This window comes from Phoenix dactylifera, chromosome 16 (genome assembly GCF_009389715.1).
Source record: "Phoenix dactylifera cultivar Barhee BC4 chromosome 16, palm_55x_up_171113_PBpolish2nd_filt_p, whole genome shotgun sequence".
In the NCBI taxonomy this organism is placed as follows: domain Eukaryota; kingdom Viridiplantae; phylum Streptophyta; class Magnoliopsida; order Arecales; family Arecaceae; genus Phoenix; species Phoenix dactylifera.
The window spans coordinates 13,165,229-13,174,231 of NC_052407.1; positions in this window are offsets into that span (position 1 = coordinate 13,165,229).

Here is a 9,003-nt window from a genome sequence, read left to right on the forward strand (position 1 = left end):
ACGATAAGATTAAGACAGATTACTTACTTCAATTCGCTTTCCAAATTTCTCAAGTCCAGGTGACAAATCCTTAATCACCTATAACAACATCATAGGGATTACATTATTTCCCATTTATTTATTATAAAATTTCTTAGTTCATCATATTATGAACTTACTTGCTTGGATCCCATCCAAGAATTTAGCCCAAGTCCAATTTGAAGCCTTTGGGGTTCGATTTAAAATCAGATTGGGTCCACATGGGTTGATTGGGTTTTTAATTAAAGGATTGGGCCTCATTTATAATTGGGTCCAACCTTTTCTAGCCAATTGGGTCCTCTGATTTGGTCAATGTGGCTCATTTGGGCCTGAGTCAAGGTTAGCCCAAGATCAATTCGACCTTCTGTCAGTTGAATTGGGCTTGAATTGGGCCTGATTCACAATCAATTAGGTCTGCTGAGACCAATTCAGCTTAATTGGGTTCGGACCCATTTCAATTTAACTTAAATTAGCTCGGATTTAACCCAATTTATAGTTTGGGCTCGTCCAGACTTAGCCCAATCTGATTGGGCTCGGGTTCAGGTTCAATTGGCTAAACCAATTTCATTTCATTTTTTTTTCCTTTTCTTCTCTTTTCCTTCTTTTTCTTTTCTTTTTCTTTTTTTTTTTCTTCTTTCTTCTCCTTTCTTTCTCTTTTCTTTTTCTTCTCCTTCCCGAAGCTTCTCCCGACGGCTCTCCCGAACCCTCTTTCCACTCTAACCTCCTCCCCTTCCCATCTCAAGGAAGAAGAGGCGGCGGCTTGGGAGAGGCCGAGCTTGGGGTCATGCCATGGCCGGCGGTGCCCTCGGCTGTCACCCGCGGCCGAACCCCGCGGCGCCCTCGGCCGCGCTCGCGGCCGACGCTCGACGTCCGCATCCTCGGCCGGCCTGCGGCCGAGGCTCGTGCCGGCGGCCCTCGCGGCCGAAGCCGGTGGCCACCGCACGCTACGTCGAATCGGTGAGTCCCCGTTCCCTCTTCTTCCTAGAGCTTCCTCTCCTCCTCTCTTTCCTTCCTTCTCTCCCGATCCCTCTTTTCTTTCCCCCTTTCTTCTCCTGCGAGGGGAGGCAGTGAGTTCGGGAGAGGTCGGCCAAAGCCGGCGGTGCCCTCGGCCGGCCTGCAGCCGACGCCCGTGCCGGCGGCATCCTCGGCTGGCCCGCGGCCGACGCCCGTGTCAGCGCCGTTCGCAGCCGAAGCCGGCCGCCGCCGCACGCGACGTCTCCCCGGTGAGTCCCCTCTTCCTCTTTTCTTATTTTTCTTCTTCTTTGCTTCTTTGTTTCTTTCTTTCTTTCTTTTCTTTGTTATCCTGAGCAGATTGGGAGGAAAAGCAAGGCTATGAACATCAGGAAGGAAGGGACGGAGAAATGGATGGATGTTACCTCACTGACCCAAGCAGCGGGTGTCGGTGATGGAGTAAGGTGAAGAGAGGCTCTGGCGACCACCGGAGGTCAGCTGCTATGGCGGGGATGTCGGCGTAGATGTCCAGCCGACGGGGTGCTGAGATCTGGCAGCGTCCGAATTTGGGAGGGAGCGTACCAGGAGGAAGGAAGGCGTTTGGGGGGTTCTAAGCGACGTGTCGAGAGGTTTTTAAGCGATTGTCACTGTATTAACACCTGGCAGCAACACCTCCCTTCTATTGACATCTGCCCCTCCCCTTAAGGACGAGGTGGCGGACTCCAAATGGCTGACTTCATTGGGCTGGCCCACTAGCCCAATTGGATACGGGCCGGTGAATGGACCGGTCCTCACATTCTTCCCCCCTTAAAAAAATTTCGTCCTCGAAATTTACTTAAAGCTCAAGCTTTAAAAGTATTCAATCATCAAGTCATCCTCGAGATCTCAGTTAGTCTCCCTCTTAAAGTGCTTGCTTATAAGATTTTGGCAAAATCATGGCATACCAAAACTTGACCCCTTTTCAAATAGGTAGATCGAAAATGTCATAGCTAGGAGCAAGAAACATTCCAGGTCTAAGCCCATCCAAGGCACCATTAATCCGTTAATACTAAATTTAAGATGCTCAAAATCTTCCAGAAATTGCCAACAATAGAAAAACTTACTAGTGAAATTATATAGCTATCTCCAGATTATTCAGAGAATCAACAACACTTTTCTCCATTAGAATCTAAGTCAAATCTTCTAATAATTCTCCTTATCAACACAACTTTATCAGTAGATCTTATCAAAAGAGTAAGGTCCATTACTTCGACATTTAGTTCTTTTAATAGGTGATCTAATTCAAACTTCTCTTTTTTTTTGTTGTTGCTTATACACGAAAATCAACATCTTAATTTTGAATAAGAATATCAAATTTCTTTATCAAACTATCAACTGCTCTCGATTAACCGATCTATCACAAGATTGGATCATAAACAACTCTAGTCCACTCTTGATTGAAATTCATCATGGTCTACTGATAACCTCAATTTCTTTTAATCAGATGGAGAGTTGATATTAATTAAAGAAATTCAAGCTTCACATTTAGAAGGACTCAGATCTGAGATCAAAATCGATGATCCATTAATTCTAGTCAAAAGATGCTAAGAATTTCTTAGCACGACATAAAACTGGAGAATCTAGGATAGCACCGTGCTATCCAAAATCAGAACATTCTCTTTTTATTTATCAAGAAAAAATCCTACTACACCAGAAAACAGATCAAAACTTTCCGAATTAAAGGAATCGCACTTCTAACCAACTTAGGTAAATAATTCAGACCACTATATTTTCGCTGCGCACTCTGATTCAAAACATCAAAATCCTTTGAATTCACTAATAACTTTTGATCAACATACTACTTGTCTACAAACAGAACTATTTAATACCTCATGGATATTTGCACTACAAATCTTTCCTCCATCTAGATCGAATTTTACTTAGCTAGAACTTCTTTTTACTTTTCCATGAGCGAGCAAAGAAAGGGTATCCCAACATGAGATCCCCTTAAACAAGTGACAAACGCTTTAAATGAATTTTACATTTCCAGCAACTTCAGCCATAAAAATGAGCCTTCTTTTCTAATAAGAGATGAACTCTCAAGTCATCTTAGAACATTTTAAGCTCAGAATTATATAAACTTCTAGAAATTGTTTCTCAATATCCTAATCTTATATTAGGTATCTTTAAATTGCATGAACAATAATCTGCCCTACTTTAGCATTGCTAGAAGGTGATTCTGGATCTCACATCTCCGTTAAAAGAAAAGGATGTATACTTTTGTTGTAAGATCTCTATTTAAAAATCTTCTTCTTTTGTACTCTTTCCACTAGACGATGATATGTGGAATTATCATCCATAACTTTCACCTTCCTCATGAAACAATTTAAACTTGCTTCTTAGTGATAAACGAAAGCATTTAATAATTGCCCTTCTATTAGAGATGAAATAGTTTATTTCAAATCTTATAAGCAGGGTCACTAAGTACAAACCCCTGAAACATCATGTGCTATTGGGTCTGTTCCCATATCAACTCTATTGTTGATTCCGCTCGCATTTCCTAATGACCCCATGTCCTCATCATTCTCTTCTCTTTTTTTTTGTCAAAACATCAACTAATATTTATTTAATTGATTTATCACAGAATCACAAACTAATGCACTCTATCCATTGTGGAACATTTGAGCTTAAAATATTCTTCAAGATTGAAAATTATTTTCAGAATTTGCTAAATGACTTCCAATCAAAATACTAATCTTGCATTATAATTTGAAAAAATCTAATATTTCACATTCCAAGTAACCAAGGAGAAATTCTTAAATCTCATTTCTCAAATATACTTTCTTTCTATATAATAGTTGCCTGCATAATTGTCATACAGATTTTATCCTCGAAGAATATTAAAAAATATCTTTCCTTGTCCAAGCCTTAAACAACTTATGCATGAACCCTATCTTGCCATCAAAATAATTAACTTCAAACTAGAAGTATTATCCACAATACTCAGTATCAAGTTAAACTTTCAAAATCACATATATACTGATACGCACTGTACTTTAATATTCCATGGCTGGTACTCCACTTAATATTAGTCAAAATATACTTTAATCATAATCCAAAATACAAATTACTCCATCGAGGAATCTCCAAAATAATTTATTCTTATTTTGGCATAGCTTGTTAGCATTCTGATTCAAAACACCAAAATCCTTAGTCGTCTTAAGTCTTGAATTCTAATACCATACCCGCCATAATCATGCCCCTAGAATGATTTTGTATTAGCCTTAACTTCTTTCTTTTTGTTGCTCATTGTCATCTATCAAAATATTCGTGTCAAGCAATTTTCGTGACTGACCGATGATGCAACCAATAAAATCTTTTCTTTCTTTCCAATTATACGGAATCTCACTAAATGAGACTTAACTACCCCTGCCCTTATTAAAATTTAAAATTTTTACTCATGGTTAACCTATTGCTCTGATACCACTAGAATGTCACGCCCCGGACTCGGATCCGTGACACGGCCGTGCTATTGCCGACTACCGCCCACAATAGCACGCAGCCTCATACCTGGGTAACAAGGTAGTCAAACCAACCAAATCTTTTCATATGAAAGCATTCTTAGTACAACATGCTGGTCAGTACCCAAATACAGAGCTTCTATGTAGTTTTTGTACACAAAAGTATACTTGCTTTACCCCAAAAGAAAGAAGCCCTGAAACCAAATTAACGTGTCTCTGGCAGCTATCAGTGATGAGGATCTGAAAGAAAAAGTAAATGAACGGATATGAGCTACACGGCTCAGTAAGTAATCATACATAATCTTACCGGATCGAACATAATGGTAACCATGTTTATGCAGGGTTTGAGAAGCTGACATGCGTATTATCTCCCAATTTATCATGGCAAAATATGTATGCTTGGAAAACAAAGCAGTATTTTCAGTCAAACAGAATTTTCATAAAACATAAGAATTCATGCGATTAGCATTATTTAAAGGAGATAGCGGTTATAGCAAAATACAACATTTCATAAAGACATATTCAAAAACCCGTTGTAAAACAATGTATGCTTTGGCCAGGCACGTTCATAAATGTCACGGCCCGCCTTCGCAGGGCACGTGACTATCGGGCATACATGAGGGGGAAACACGGGGCTCCCCTGCCAGATGTTGGCCGGTTCCGGGGCTTCACGCAAGCGTCCTTCACCCCTCACCGATTTTGCTCTCCAAAACGCATCTGCAGGATTTGGAAACACCCACCTCATATACCCAGGCTCTGAAATGAGCCTCATGATCATGCTTCAAATATCATTTTCATAAAGTATGCATATGAAACCGTGCCCCCGGCATGCCGTGGTCCATTCTCTCGGATGCTACTGCGAAGTCCATTCGGCCACTGGCGGGGCCAGCTAGTCATTCTCGGCCACTAGCAAGGCCAGCGAAGTTATTCTCGGCCACTAGCAAGGCCAGCGAAGTTGCATTCGATCAGTAGCATCTTTGAGCCCATTATAGTGCCTCTTGGCTAGATAGTATTTCATTATACCAACTTGCATGCATGATTAAAATATCAGCATAATCATGGTGCATACATGGCCATAGGTAATGAGATCATGTTAGTTACTTATCCATCATAACATATCATGCATGAATAACACTTTAAAAACTTACAAACATAGTAACATGATCCACAATAAGATTAAAATAGATTACTTACTTTCTTCACAAATCATGTATTCAATTCAAATTGTATGAAAACACTGGTTCATCTTGTAAAACGTAATACAAGATCTACGATAAGATTAAGACAGATTACTTACTTCAATTCGCTTTCCAAATTTCTCAAGTCCAGGTGACAAATCCTTAATCACCTATAACAACATCATAGGGATTACATTATTCCCCATTTATTTATTATAAAATTTCTTAGTTCATCATATTATGAACTTACTTGCTTGGATCCCATCCAAGAATTTAGCCCAAGTCCAATTTGAAGCCTTTGGGGTTCGATTTAAAACCAGATTGGGTCCACATGGGTTGATTGGGTTTTTAATTAAAGGATTGGGCCTCATTTATAATTGGGTCCAACCTTTTCTAGCCAATTGGGTCCTCTGATTTGGTCAATGTGGCTCATTTGGGCCTGAGTCAAGGTTAGCCCAAGATCAATTCGACCTTCTGTCAGTTGAATTGGGCTTGAATTGGGCCTGATTCACAATCAATTAGGTCTGCTGAGACCAACTCAGCTTAATTGGGTTCGGACCCATTTCAATTTAACTTAAATTAGCTCGGATTTAACCCAATTTATAGTTTGGGCTCGTCCAGACTTAGCCCAATCTGATTGGGCTCGGGTTCAGGTTCAATTGGCTAAACCAATTTCATTTCATTTTTTTTTTCCTTTTCTTCTCTTTCCTTCTTTTTCTTTTCTTTTTCTTTTTTTTTTTCCTTCTTTCTTCTCCTTTCTTTCTCTTTTCTTTTTCTTCTCCTTCCCGAAGCTTCTCCCGACGGCTCTCCCGAACCCTCTTTCCACTCTAACCTCCTCCCCTTCCCATCTCAAGGAAGAAGAGGCGGCGGCTTGGGAGAGGCCGAGCTTGGGGTCATGCCATGGCCGGCGGTGCCCTCGGCCGTCACCCGCGGCCGAAGCCCGCGGCGCCCTCGGCCGCGCTCGCGGCCGACGCTCGACGTCCGCATCCTCGGCCAGCCTGCGGCCGAGGCTCGTCCCGGCGGCCCTCGCGGCCGAAGCCGGTGGCCACCGCACGCTACGTCGAATCGGTGAGTCCCCGTTCCCTCTTCTTCCCAGAGCTTCCTCTCCTCCTCTCTTTCCTTCCTTCTCTCCCGATCCCTCTTTTCTTTCCCCCTTTCTTCTCCTGCGAGGGGAGGCAGTGAGTTCGGGAGAGGTCGGCCAAAGCCGGCGGTGCCCTCGGCCGGCCTGCAGCCGACGCCCGTGCCGGCGGCATCCTCGGCTGGCCCGCGGCCGACGCCCGTGTCAGCGCCGTTCGCAGCCGAAGCCGGCCGCCGCCGCACGCGACGTCTCCCCGGTGAGTCCCCTCTTCCTCTTTTCTTATTTTTCTTCTTCTTTGCTTCTTTGTTTCTTTCTTTCTTTCTTTTCTTTGTTATCCTGAGCAGATTGGGAGGAAAAGCAAGGCTATGAACATCAGGAAGGAAGGGACGGAGAAATGGATGGATGTTACCTCACTGACCCAAGCAGCGGGTGTCGGTGATGGAGTAAGGTGAAGAGAGGCTCTGGCGACCACCGGAGGTCAGCTGCTATGGCGGGGATGTCGGCGTAGATGTCCAGCCGACGGGGTGCTGAGATCTGGCAGCGTCCGAATTTGGGAGGGAGCGTACCAGGAGGAAGGAAGGCGTTTGGGGGGTTCTAAGCGACGTGTCGAGAGGTTTTTAAGCGATTGTCACTGTATTAACACCTGGCAGCAACACCTCCCTTCTATTGACATCTGCCCCTCCCCTTAAGGACGAGGTGGCGGACTCCAAATGGCTGACTTCATTGGGCTGGCCCACTAGCCCAATTGGATACGGGCCGGTGAATGGACCGGTCCTCACATCATACGTATTCGTAGCACCAGTTAGCCAGAATTAATCAGCTAGGGTGGCTGAGCCTAGCAACTTGAGGTCCCAAGTCTAAACATCGAATGGTACATCTCTAGTAATTGAAGTATCCGATGGGTCTCTCTTCCTTTCTTTCTTTCTTTTTTTTAATAGAACAAAAGGATCATAGCATTCTAGCATGAATTCAACATACAAAATCAAAAAAAATAAATTGTCATAAAATGGAGATGGAACAAATGCAAAGTTAACCCATAGAGTGTCACCGGAGTGCTCCACCATATAGAAAGCTACCCAGTTCATAACGTTGTTAGTCTCATGATAGATATGAATAGCCTAGAATACAAAGCAACTCCTACCTATCCTCTAGACATTTGGTAGCCAAAGGGGGCCCATCCATCGGATAGGCCTGTCTCAAAAATCCATCTAATAATAGTCGCCGAGTCGCCCTCGAGGTGAATATGGTCAGCTCTCAAGATGAACCTCGTATAACTGATGCTCTCTCATGCCACTATCAACTCTACTCGAGGAATTGAGATGTCATAAATTTGCCTATTATCGACAACAAGAAACTAGAAATTAGGGCTTCTAATCACAAATCTTGCATCTCCTCCACTACTTCTATTAGCCATGCTATCATCGAAATTCACCTTGAGGAAGTTAGAAAGTGGGGGTTCTCAAGTGAAGAAAATCATCTAGAGCATAGCTAATGCTGAGGAGTTTTAGGTGTCCCTAGCTGTCACAAGCTCTCCATCTCTGTTGCCGCATTAACAGCTACTGTCTAGCTAGTTCGCTTTGAGATCAACTAGCTCCTCATGTGATACTTTGCCCCCTAGTCCTTCTTAATTTGGAGATTATCAATGGATACTTCCACCTCCTCCAGTCTCCTAAAAATGCTTTCTACCTCATCTCGGTTCCACCACTAAAATATTCTCCTGGTGAGTTCCAACTTGTGTATGACCCGGTACATGGCATCACCTCGGACTGGAACCCTCAAGCATCTCGCACAATGTCTCACAGTTGAGAATAACAAGTCCATATTTTCTCAAAACAATAAGAGGGTTAACAAGCATGCTGACGTTAGCGGTAACCAAGATAGGATAGATGATGCACCTGGTAAAGCTATATCCAATTAGCTTTGGCAAAGGCCCTATCAAACCATCCCCCACAATGAAGTTGGGAAATTTTCTAACCTCAATTTTGTTGGTGAAATTTTTCCTGGCTAGATCAAATTAGAGATTTCATTCCAAAGAGTCCATAAAATCCAAGGATCTGCATTCTGATTCAGTAATCATCATGAGAACTTATTGAGTACAGATAATGGAACACATCTAAGGTAGCAAAATCCTTCCTTCCTAGTATAATAATGCCTCTTGACAGCCCTGGGGACTCAAAAACATAAAAGCCGGCCCCCGAGTACGAACCGCTGAGTGTGCAAAACACTACTTGGGAATACTCGAATCTCAAACAACACACTAGGGTCCAGGTTTTGTAAC